The sequence below is a fragment of the Misgurnus anguillicaudatus genome, chromosome 22, assembly GCF_027580225.2.
Source record: "Misgurnus anguillicaudatus chromosome 22, ASM2758022v2, whole genome shotgun sequence".
Lineage (NCBI taxonomy): Eukaryota > Metazoa > Chordata > Actinopteri > Cypriniformes > Cobitidae > Misgurnus > Misgurnus anguillicaudatus.
The window spans coordinates 40,261,391-40,273,485 of record NC_073358.2 but is presented as its reverse complement, the minus strand read 5'-3'; the positions used below and the strand labels follow the sequence as shown (position 1 = coordinate 40,273,485).

Below are 12,095 nucleotides of genomic sequence, written 5' to 3'. Positions count from 1 at the left end.
AATAAAAAGCTTCAGTGCATGTTATACTATAAACATTTACAGTAAAGAAACGTGATATTTGCTGGTCATTGGTAAATGTAGAGACAATAATAAGAAATATAAATGCGTCCAAGACTCATTCTCATCCTCCGCAAGAATTTTCAATCATTGTTTAAGCCCTCAAGAAACTAAAATTTTCAAAAACAATTTGATGGAAGGGACATAAATGACTGTGACACTCAAGATGGCTACCAGGTAAGCAGTTCTTATTTTTTCTCTCCAGATAAAAGTTGAAATTTTGTTTGTCATAGTACCTAGACAACTTTTTAGTTCTCATTACCGAAACATGAGTTTGTAAATGCATATATTTAATGTAATATCATGTTGCGGAAATGATATTTTTTATAATAATAATCTAAAAAATGTTAATAATTCTATAGGAAATATTTTTAAATCCTCTAAAAATAATGGCTATAGTAAGTTCAGACCTTAATCTTAAATGTGCTTCAAGGGCTTTTTAAAAAATCTGATGCTGGACACCTTCTAAATCTGGATTTCGTGAGAAACACCCGGTTAGGTTTGTGATTTTTTTTGTTTTACAGCAGACTGTAAGTTTATATTAGTTGGTTGTCGGTATAAGGCATTTAATGGAGCATTTGGATCTTTAAGTTGTGGCGTTGGCGTATGATGTCAGATAGCTTCTGATAACTCAGCATTTTGGTTTGACCCTTTCAAAAATGACACCTTTCATATTAGTACTTCAGAAGTACATATTGGTACCAAATGTATACATATCCGTACCTAAATGGTACAAATTAGGTAGGTAATGCCGCATTGAAAGCTTAGGACCATTTTTTGACCATGACAGTGCACTAAAATCTAAATCTTCAACACTGAAAGTCAATTCAAGGCTCAACATAAAGGACTTGCCTGGTGGTCCGGGGCAAGCGTGAAAGACGCTCGGGTCAGTAAAAAGTATTGTCACTTGCCTGATCGGGCCAGTGCTTCACCCTCAGTCACTAAAATATATTTTCATCAGTGTATATTATTTAACATCTTGGAAGCAGACATTTACTTGGGTAAAACACAACAAAAGAAACTATGCAATATTTTGCACAATTCGCTGTCTGTTTACAGGTAAAGCAGAAAAGTTGGGTGCCTTTTTTGTGAGAGCATGTATACAATTATATTTGACTTTTGAATTATTATTTTTAAATACGTGACACTGACATTTTTTATTGGGGCCAGTGAAAATTTTGGCAGGGCAAGTGAAAATCTGAACCACTTGCCCGACCGGGCCAGTATAAAAAATATTTGCGTTGAGCCCTGCAATTGTCCCTATAATTCAGATTACTTTAACATCCTAAGCAATGTCTTGGAAATGGCAAAAGGTTTGTGTGAAGGTTAGGTATAGACATAAAAAATAGGCGAATATAATTACTAGAAAAATCAATGGAAAGCCCAAGCAATGACAGTGAAACAAAAATGTGTGTGCAGAAAAATGCGAGAGATTCTTTATTTATTGATATATAAACTACAGCAGCCTTAAGAAATCCAGCAATTTTTTTGCCATCTCACGATCTGAGATTAACAAGGTCAGCATGGCCAACCACACACACACTTCTAAAATGCAATCGCTTAAACCCAAAGTAAGGCAAAGACCTCATATGTATGCAAACACACGGTAAATTAATTAACTAGTAATTAGTCATCGCTATTTAAGACAGGGGGAAGAAGAGGGATACAGAGAGAGAGAGAGAGAGAGAGAGAGAGAGAGAGCCATCGACTGTGGAAACAGTACTCAACTTAGACTCTCGGTCACCATGGGAACCGTTGATGCGCCCGACAGGGGGTCACACATGATCAGGTCAGCCCAAGGCTCTCTTATCGACTACTGCTGTTTACAGATTTCACTCTGCTTGTCTGCCTCGCATCCGTGCGACGGGGGGGCGCTCTGTTTTTATATGAAAGAAATGACATTGTCTTTTAAAAGCTGAGAAGCCTTTGATTTTTCTGACTCCTATTCATTTTGGTCTCTGCTGATGAAATGTCCTGTAGTGTGATGGGGCGCTCTGATCTAGGACCAGCTGTTCGGCCTAAACACTATCAGAGAAACCACATGTCTGCTCCTAGACCAGCAGACACGGGTTGTCACTAAAAACAATGGCAAAGGTGGGGAGAAAGAGGACCACAGCTTTTTCAGTATCAAAGGTAAGTATTGAATTGCCAGAAAAGGTATGTGAAAAAGAAAGATAGAAAAAGACCGGAGTCATTCTTAAAAACATTTTTATATAATATAATATAATATAATATAATATAATATAATATAATATAATATAATATATATATAATATAATATAATATAATTAAGCAATATCGCTCGAGTAGGAGTGTGATATAGCTCTATATCATCACTGCTGTGATTAGGGCAAAGGCACGAGGCCGTAGGAAGCTTTAAATAGTAAAAATATCCAAACTCTTTGGTTATTTTTTAGCACTTTATTCACTAATACTAAAATGACCAGCAGGTGGCGGTATGATCCAAAATGGTGAAGCGGTTACTGTGCCGTTATCAGTAGAATATCGCACGCCTCTTAGCCAATCAGATTCGAGAACCACAAAGAACTGTTGTATAATATAATAAAATATAATATACAGTACTGTGCAAAAGTCTTAGGCCACCATGCCAGAATTAGATTTGTTTTTTTGCAATGTTATAGTGATCATATATAATTGTTTCTCAGTATCTTTAATAGAATACATCCAGAAAATACTGGAAATGTGTATGTAGTATTAAAAAAATGTAAAAATGTAAACTGATGTGTCAAGTTTTTAGGATAAACTCACCATGAACTTGAGCAATAGCAGGAAACTGCAGGATCTCTTAAACCTAAATAAAACTAAATCTTGATTTTAAAAAAAAATTTCTTTTTACTTCATTCTGCTCAAAAACGCTCAAGATGTGTTTAGTGCCAAGAGAGGTCACACTCAACACAGACAATGCCTAAAGAAGACATTTAGTCCTGAAAATTTTATTTTTTGTACATATTTCCTGTATTTTTTTTTTTTTGTATCTTAATGAAATAGATTGAAAAATAAATATGGATAACATTAAAACTTCTAAAACAACAAGTCTGGTGGTGGTGGCCTAAAACTTTTGCACAGTACTGTAATATAATTGTTTATTTTACTTACATTTTCTTTACTGCTGTTTAATGTACAGTAAGTGTACACACCCATCTTTCTGTGATATATATATTTGGATAACTCTCCCTACTGTACATTATGCCTACAATAGCATTACTGCCACATCACAGTGTGAAAACAGCTTAATTTAGGCAAATCTTACCAGATTTTTTTACTGGCTCAGAATTCAAAGTGGGCTGTGTGGGTGATGCATACGGCCTTATCAGGTTTGTCTTGTGAGACTTGTCTGGTTTCTCTCTCTCTTTCCTGCCATCCATCTGTGGGGCCGCTGATTTATCGATCATCTGTGCAGGAACAGACAACTCTACAAAGAAAATGTCGAACAAACTACTCAAGAAAAGTTTCCAACAAGTGATTTACAGCAAACGATTCTTAGTGAACATTTGACAAAATGTGAATAAAAACAGATTCACGAGTCATTTAGTCATAGGAAGTATGCTGCATCCATGGCAACTAACTAAAATCTGTGTTCGGTCCGCTCATTCTGCTCAGAGAGACGTTTTGTCCCTGTGGCACGACTGTGTTTTTATTTGTACAGCTGGATAAACAAATTACTCCAGGCCAATTAGCACGATTTGTTAACAGTGGCGTTTCTACAGTAGGTCGTGTTACATTAGATGTATTGCAAAATTAAAACTTACTATCAGCATCATCTTTGTTTTTACACAAAAATAACTAATATTGTATGATTATTTAAGAAAAGGCATGGTGGGAGGCAGGCAAACCTGAAGATCTCCCCCTAGTGACTGTAGATGTAAATGAAGCTTCAGCGCTTGAGTAATGTTCGGAAAATGCAACCGTTGTGTTCATCCAATCAGTTTTTTCTGGGAAATAATCTGTAATATTTCTCTTTTTTAATAAAAGGTTACAATTACTTTTTAGGTGTGTGTGTGTGTGTGTGTGTGTGTGTGTGTGTGTGTGTGTGTGTGTGTGTGTGTGTGTGTGTGTGTGTGTGTGTGTGTGCGTGTGCGTGTGCGGGCGTGTGCGTGCGTGCGTGCGTGCGCGTGTACAGGTTTTTAGACATTGTGGGTTCTGCGTGCACGTGTGTCTGTGTAGTATACCAGAGCAAAAAAAAAAAAAACACAAAACAAAAGCAGCATCATAAAATTACAATACAATTACTAAAACAATTACTGTGGCTATAGAGTGCCGCAGGATTTGTGTGTTTTTGTAGGCCAATCCGGAAATTAGTGGGACATTGGTTCCCTCGCAAAAAAAATTATTCATTTGTCCCAAACTTCAGTTAAACACAGAGCTTGTTTTTTGCGATAATCCAAAAGTCTATGGGGAAAAAAGAGGATTTTTAGTAAGGGAACATTTTCCTGTTAACTTCCGGGTTAGCCTACAAAAATACGTCATTCCTCCGGCACTCTTTTATTTTCCAGGCCATGGGTCTTCAACGGGGGTCCAGGGCTTATTGGGTGTCTGAAGTGGTGCCAGGTTCCAAATATTATTTGAATTCAATTTTTTTTTTGAAAAATGGAAATTAGGCATCAAACAAAAATGCATTAATAGATTAATAATAAAAATTTAAACTTGATTAAAATGAAGGTTCCCATGTTAAATCTATTCAGTAAATGTAAAATTTTATGAATTATGTTAACAATATGTGAATGATCTTTGTAATGTAGACATCATAACAAAGTATGTCACTTAAATCCAGTCTTAATTTAAGACATGTACTGGGAGTCCCTGCTACTCATTAACTCATTCCCCGCCAGCCATTTTTTGAAAAGTTGCCCGCCAGCATTTTTTGTGATTTTCACAAAAGTTTCACAAAATGCCCTTCAGGAAAAGTTTCTTTGAAAACTATATAAACATACAAATATATCAAATGAAAGAACAGACCCTCTGCTTTAAAACAAACAATAAACAAATAATCAAACAAACGGGGAAAAAAACATTTCATCCTACTTCTTCCTCTCCTTATAAAGTTAAATGTGGGAAAAAAGCTAAAATAATAGCATTATTGTGAAGGAATTTTGTTACAGATCAGATTCAGATTCAGAACGATTATCAAAACATACACAGAGTTTAAAATTAGTAAACAACGTTTTTGCTTCGTTTTTTTTATAAATTGGGTAAGTTCTAGTGGACAATCGCTGTATTGCAGATTAACATAAAAATTCATCAGGAACTCATTTTTTATGCAAAGGTTGTCTTGTCAATACTCGTCAATGGTGGGGAAAGAGTTAAAGGCGTGGTGCACGATCTCTGAAAGCCAATGTTGACATTTGAAATCACCTAAACAAACACGCCCCTACCCAAATAGAATCTTGTGGCGCTTTTCCATTGCATAGTACCCACGGTTTGGTTTAGTTTGGGTCGGGTCAGATTACTTTTGGGAGCTTTTCCATTGGGTGCAGTACGTAGTAACCAGGGGTGGAAAGTAACGAATTACATTTACTCACGTTACTGTAATTGAGTAGTTTTTTTGTGTATTTTTACTTTTTTGAGTAGTTTTTAAAATCTGTACTTTTACTTTTACTTAAGTATGTTTTATTTAAAGTATTGTACTTCGCTACATTTTAAATCATATCCGTTACTGAGTAAAAAAATATTTTAAAAAGCAAGGTGATAAAGACGCGCAACGGATGTAAATGGGCGGGGCCCGGGGGAACGCGCAAAAAGAACCATGGAGACGGACGAGACAGTCGCGCGCTAATGCAGACCCGCCTCAGTTCAAATCTTATGAAAGAAACCCCTGGTCATATTTAAGCGACCACTTTCCACTGACGCGAAGCGAGTGTTTCATTTCTATGAAAGGTAGGATTCATGCTCTTAAGTACGAAATTGCACGACGCGTTTTTAATACCATGCGCATTATCTTCCGAGGTCTAGCAGCTTCGCGTCAAGTCAAACACAACTTCAAAATGTCCTCGAATGCGCAGGTCATTAGACATTGCAGAGAGAGAGAGCGAGAGAGCGATAGAGAGAGAGAGAGAGAGTGAGAGAGAGAGAGAGAGAGAGAGAGAGAGAAGAATGAAGGTCATCAGGTACCCAGGTCAGGGAAGTAAGAAGATAATAAACGTGTTAAATGTATATAGACATGGCACTCATCTCATTATATGCTCATTTAAACAATATATAGTTTAATAAAATAATGTATGTTACCAGCAATACATCAATTACAACCTTACTATAGTGATTGTATTTACAAGCTGCTGACCACCTTCAAAAGTGCATAACTCACATGTAAAAATCATTAAACAATTCCATAAATGTTTCTTCCTTTAAAGAAGCTTTTTATTTTATTAACTTTTTGTTATTGCACTTTAATTGTAAAGATGTTCCTACAATTAAAAACAACTAGTTTGAGATGTATATTCCCTTGCCGTTTTTGAACTATACTAGAATCCTCCACCTCTTCCCGCTGTAAAAAAAAGTAACTTTTACTCTGAGTAAAGTTAAAATGACTTACTTTTTACTTTTACTTGAGTAGATTTTTAGACAAGTAACTTTACTTTTACTTAAGTAAAATATTATTAAAGTAACTTTACTTTTACTTGAGTACAATATTTTAGTACTTTTTCCACCTCTGGTAGTAACCGTTACTTTTTTTCGTACCACCTCGGTTGGGGTTCCAAGCGACCCGAGCTGATACCAAACGTGACGCGAAAACACAGTAGATCACTGATTGGTCTGAGAAAATCGTCACTACAGCGTCATCGCTATAATGTAGTGCTTTAACTGTACTAGCTAGCTTGCGCTGTCTCGAGCAAGCCTGTTGTCATCTGTGCTCTGCTATAAGTTCTCAAACTCCTTTTCAGCGATGAAAAACATCCACATGTTGAAAATCAGGAATACCATAACAGTTTTTTCCAAACTTGCAGTTTGTGGCGGAACATTCGCAACGAGCACGTCAGCATTATATGCTTATATGCAACTTCAATGAGGCTCAGCGGAGCGCCGTCGACTGACGCCACGGGTGTTTGAACAGAAACTGTCATGAGACAGAGGTAGTGATAAAACGCTACGTGCAATCAACTGGGTTGTCAATTTTAATTTTGTGGCGGACTGATAAATAAATATATACAGTATGAATGGGAATGTACAAGGACACTCTCACTTGTATGATGTCACAGCAGTATGCAGCGCAAATATAACGACACGCCTATAATCCCTCCCACTGCGAAGTGATACCAAACTCGATGGAAAAGCTAACCACGCCAAAGTGAGGTGAGCTGACCCGACCCAAACTAAACTAAACCGTGGGGTACTATGCAATGGAAAAGCGCCATCGACCTTCTTTTGAACGACCCACCCAGAACATACTGTACGCAACCCAGGCAACAATGTCGTAAATGAGTGAAAGCATTACTATGGTAATTCAGGTCGAATGTATTTTGATAATACTGCATGTTTAACATGTGAACAGTTTTGCTCCGTTTCACACGGAAGGGGACGTTAAACGCCCGGCACAATGGTAAGAGGCGGAAGTTGTAATTTTTCCACGGACCAACGGCTGCATAGATCGCATACACATGCTGCAGGCTTAAAGACTTGCATAGCACAAGTAAGTGTTCTAGCTTGACTCAATTCTTTCAACAGTATTTGCTTAAAACCCTTAGAGGTTTAGAACTGAGCGTTCTATCCTCCGTGTCATTAGTAGACATGTCCCTTACTGCTGATTGGCTACAAGTTTGTTCCCTCTTCCAAAGCGTTTTTCAAAAGTCGTGCACCCCGCCTTTAAGAGGTCCTTGGCCTGAAAAAGGTTGAAGACTTCTGTTCTAGGCCAAGACCTCTGCTCTAGGTCTGAGTAAAAACAAGATTGAAGTGAGATTATTTATAATCTCACTTGAGCTACAAGCAAGTTGTTTTCAAACTTGCCACTCCAGTTACTAAATGCATAAACCCATGTTTTGTGGCTTCATAGATGTCAAACTTGGTATAAAAGTGGTATAAAAACAGCACTACATGACACCACATGAAATGACAGATTTTTGTCATTTCATGTAGTGTCAGCTGCAGTAGCTAATAAACTTTTGCTCTAGGCCAAACTAGCAGCAGTCGGTAAAAAACTATACAGCTCTTGCCAGTATGGGGCTGCAAAATCTTGTGGTAAACAGTCTCTATTAAACTTCCAACGCTAATTTCTATCGTCTCATATTATCTTGCGAAGATTAAGACATTATGTTCACATTTACAATTTTATTTTGTCCCCAGTGAAACAGAGTTAATATTTCAGTCAGTGTACACCCACTACCCCCCCTTCTGAGTAGCATATGTTTTATGTAGTGTGTTTGGTTGAGAGAGATAAGGCACAAAACACATTAACACCTGCATTCAGATGCGCTTACACACACACGCAGAGATGGATGATGGGGGAGATTGGATTTCTGGGCCAGTGAGCAGGAAGCAGAAAGCAAGAGTGTGACTGCAGTTCTGTCACAGCAGGTCATTTGGGTACTAATGACTGTGTGTGAATGCTTGCGTGTGCCCTGCATAAACCCTATAGGTGTGATTGAGATGTGCGTGCCCGCACCCCTACCAGCTGCAAATTTAATTTAGCAAACCCCAATTTCTATATAAAGCAATTTAAAACCTGCAAGCGGAAAAAGTGAAAGTGGTAGAGAGACTTGCCCTTCGTCCCAATTCGTACACTATCCATCCTTAATAGTATTCAAAATTAGAATTAGCATGTCTCGAACAGTATGTTGAAGTTTTCCTAAAGTTCCGAAGTGGTATACTCCCCCTGTATCCCAATTTCCATACTATCTATTATAAACAATATAGAAAATTGGAATTAGTATCTCGTTCATTGTAGTGTGACTGAAATTAGTATCTTGGTTGGTGTGGTCTGTTTGTTTCCGGTTAAAACTGGAAGTGCAGATCCATGAACATCCTAATGGCTGATATTACCCACAACTCATTACAAGAGGGAGGAGTTTAGTGATGCTACAGTGAATAAATAAATGAAATAAGTGATGCTTCACTGAATTGATAAATTAAATGATATAGTAAGTCTTATAATAATGAATGAAGAAAAGCGTTGTATAATGACGTGAGCGATTTGTTTGCCACACATTAAAATGTTCATACTTTTCCATGACAAACAGCATACTTTTACAATTTTACCCACAAGTCATTGCGAGGGGGATTAGTAACGCCTTATCGAATTAATACATTGAATTATATAGTAAACATTACATACCAAATAATGTAAGAAGATTTTTGTTGTATTTCCAACCTTCGTCTAACGGTCTAGTTTTTCTTAGTTCTTGCAAACTTATTTACTACACACTTAAATATGTATATATTTTTAATATATACTTTTATGGCATAGAATGCGAATTGAAACGCAACAATAGTGTTGTTTAGTGCTGTCTCACCAAACCTCTCCCCTGATTGTACAGACCTCTTTTCTTGTCATCTGTCGTCGCGCTTTAATAAGATGTCATCAGTGTTCTGCGGTAACGGTTGTCACAAGAACCGATGATGTGCTCAGAGCAAAACCTTAGTCAGACACCGGCTAGCAGCTCATCTTTACTTGTTCAAGTGTTTCTTCGTGCCTTTAAGACAACCGGTGTCTGTACTCACGTTGTCTGAGTGTGTGAGGTTAGGTATACAATACATTAAACGGCGAAAGAGAACGGACTGTGCCAGTTAGAGTAAAAGCACAACAGCGACCCCGTGTGGCTGAACACGCGATACATACTGAATCTGAGGTATGGGCTGTTGCTGTGGGTTAACATATTGCATAAATTACATTATATTTATTATACCAATGGTAAGACTGTTACGAGACAAAGTGAGCACATTTTTGTGAGGGAGAGGAGCTGTTTGGAAGCCTGTAATTCGACACCAATGAAAGGATTTTATTCATCAGCTGTCAGATTAAGGGTGAAATATTTTATTTATGAATTTTTTTTGCTATTAGACAGTCATGACTAAATTGTGTGTAATAAATAACAGTGACTGTAAAATATGTATTAATGTATGGGATAGCATATTTTTGTCATTGAGTTTTGATTGGTTGTTACGCATATCTGGCAACCCTAACCACGGACGTTTAAAGAGCACCAATGGTCCGATTCACGATTTTACATTTCTTTTGGTGTGTATAAGTACGTTAACGATATGCAAAAGGTACATACACCAAAATAAACGATGACGCAAGTTATTGTCTCCAACGTAAATCTCTTTTCTTGGAATAAAACAAACACACGTACGGATTGTAGGCAACAGTTTACTTCCTGGGATTGGTGATGTGGACAAGACCGAAAATATCATAATTTCTACCGTTTCGGACTCACATCCTGTAAGTTAACTTTTGTTAGCATTGCATTGTGAGCAAATCTTTCAAACATGGTAACGAGCGTCACATTTCCAGCTGACGATCATTCATTACAGGAATTCAGGTAAATCACAACATAGCTACAGATTAGCTGGCCAATCAGGGACACAAAGCTTTTCAAATCCGTGTGTTTCAGGAAGTCTGGAGCTACAAAAATGCACCGTATGTAGAAAAAAAATGTGTTTTTAATCATAACCCACGCGAACACATTGTATTATACCAAATACACAAAATAAGGTTGTTTTTTAGCAATGAAATAAGTGCTCTTTGAAGGCTGCATGAAACGGAAGTAGCGATTGTCTTATTTTTACCATGGTGACGTATATCCGAGTGAAATGGCTTCTGAAATTAAAAAAGTTAGGGCAGGACTGAATTCGTCCATCGAGTATTGATTCATTTGACGTTGGATCATGTTGCTAATTGCTGTGATAATTTCTTTGACCCCGCCCACCTGAATACTATGGCTGGGCCCGAAACTGCATACTGTGACAATACGTATTGAATGAAATAAAGTACCTTGACCGTTAAAACAGTAGGTACTGTATAGTATGAATCCTGGTAGTATGAATGAGATTCGGACCGTCGGACGTAGTACATCCGCCATGTTCATACATCATGTGACATACGTCGTCATCACTTCATGTCATACCAGCGCAAATACAGCCGCATCGCCATTTCCTAATATGACGACACCTCTTTCTCTCCGTTGGATAACTCATCTTCCGTGGCATCATGGGATAGTAAAGTGTCCCTCGTATGCACACTTCAAAATCTAACCAGAAGTAGTAGGTCATCCGGGTACTTTTCGCCTACTGTTTTTGGAATACTATGAATTCGGACATACGCCTCGCCTACTGCTTTTTGCCTACTATATAGTATGGAAGTAGGCGTTTTCGGACACAGCCCATAAGTAAGAATGAAGATATAGTTTCGAGGAGGGGAGAAGATGCATTTTTTTATATTAAGCTCACCGATAAGTCATTTATAAAATAAAAAAACATAATATTCCCCCCAAAAATTACAAATTATTTTCATTTAAATTTTATTTTGACTTCAAACCAACTGGCTCGATTTGTTTGAGCAAATAAATGCTGAAAGTTAGGTTTCTGTCATTCGCAAGGCTTTATGGTTCGGTCCTTTGTCAACCGACACAAATTTGACCATTTGCGATAAATCTTTCTTTTTGTCGGCCATGACGTTAATACTTCACACAATACAGCAGATTGTAATATCACCACACTGACAAGACATTTATCACAGTGTTCATTTTTTCTCAATACGGAGATTTCTAACTGAAATAAGTGTCACCACACTTTAGTTCGGTTTGGTTTATAGTTTAGTAGGCCTAGCTGCCCTCGATTTAGTCCTTGCCCCTAACTAAACTGAATCCAGTCCTGCTATGTTCTGTCGTAACTGTGGCGTCACAACTTATCAACAAGTAATCTTTCAACCCACACTTAACCAATTTTATAAAAACTGGAGAGAGCTGTGAGTGACATGGCTCCTTCATCTCAATCGCAGTTGACTCCTATTGAAGAATGTGATTTACATTTTTTGCATCTTTGCTTGTGAACGTTCATATTTTGCTGGGAGGTTTATAGTCAGTCACATA

The 12,095-nt window shown here is 37.5% G+C and overlaps 1 protein-coding gene across 2 annotated transcripts in view; it reads right to left on the bottom strand.

The window, feature by feature from the left end:
* tenm1 (teneurin transmembrane protein 1) overlaps positions 1-9,684 on the bottom strand; it is a 392,082-nt gene extending 382,398 nt beyond the window's left edge. For both annotated transcript variants that reach the window (XM_055198820.2, XM_055198822.2), the window contains exons 1-2: positions 9,545-9,684; positions 3,329-3,490 (exon numbers count right to left, since the gene is read on the bottom strand). The gene's annotated coding sequence lies outside the window, so the exon portion shown is untranslated. The remainder of the gene's footprint in view (positions 1-3,328; positions 3,491-9,544) is intronic.
* Positions 9,685-12,095: the final 2,411 nt, after the last annotated feature.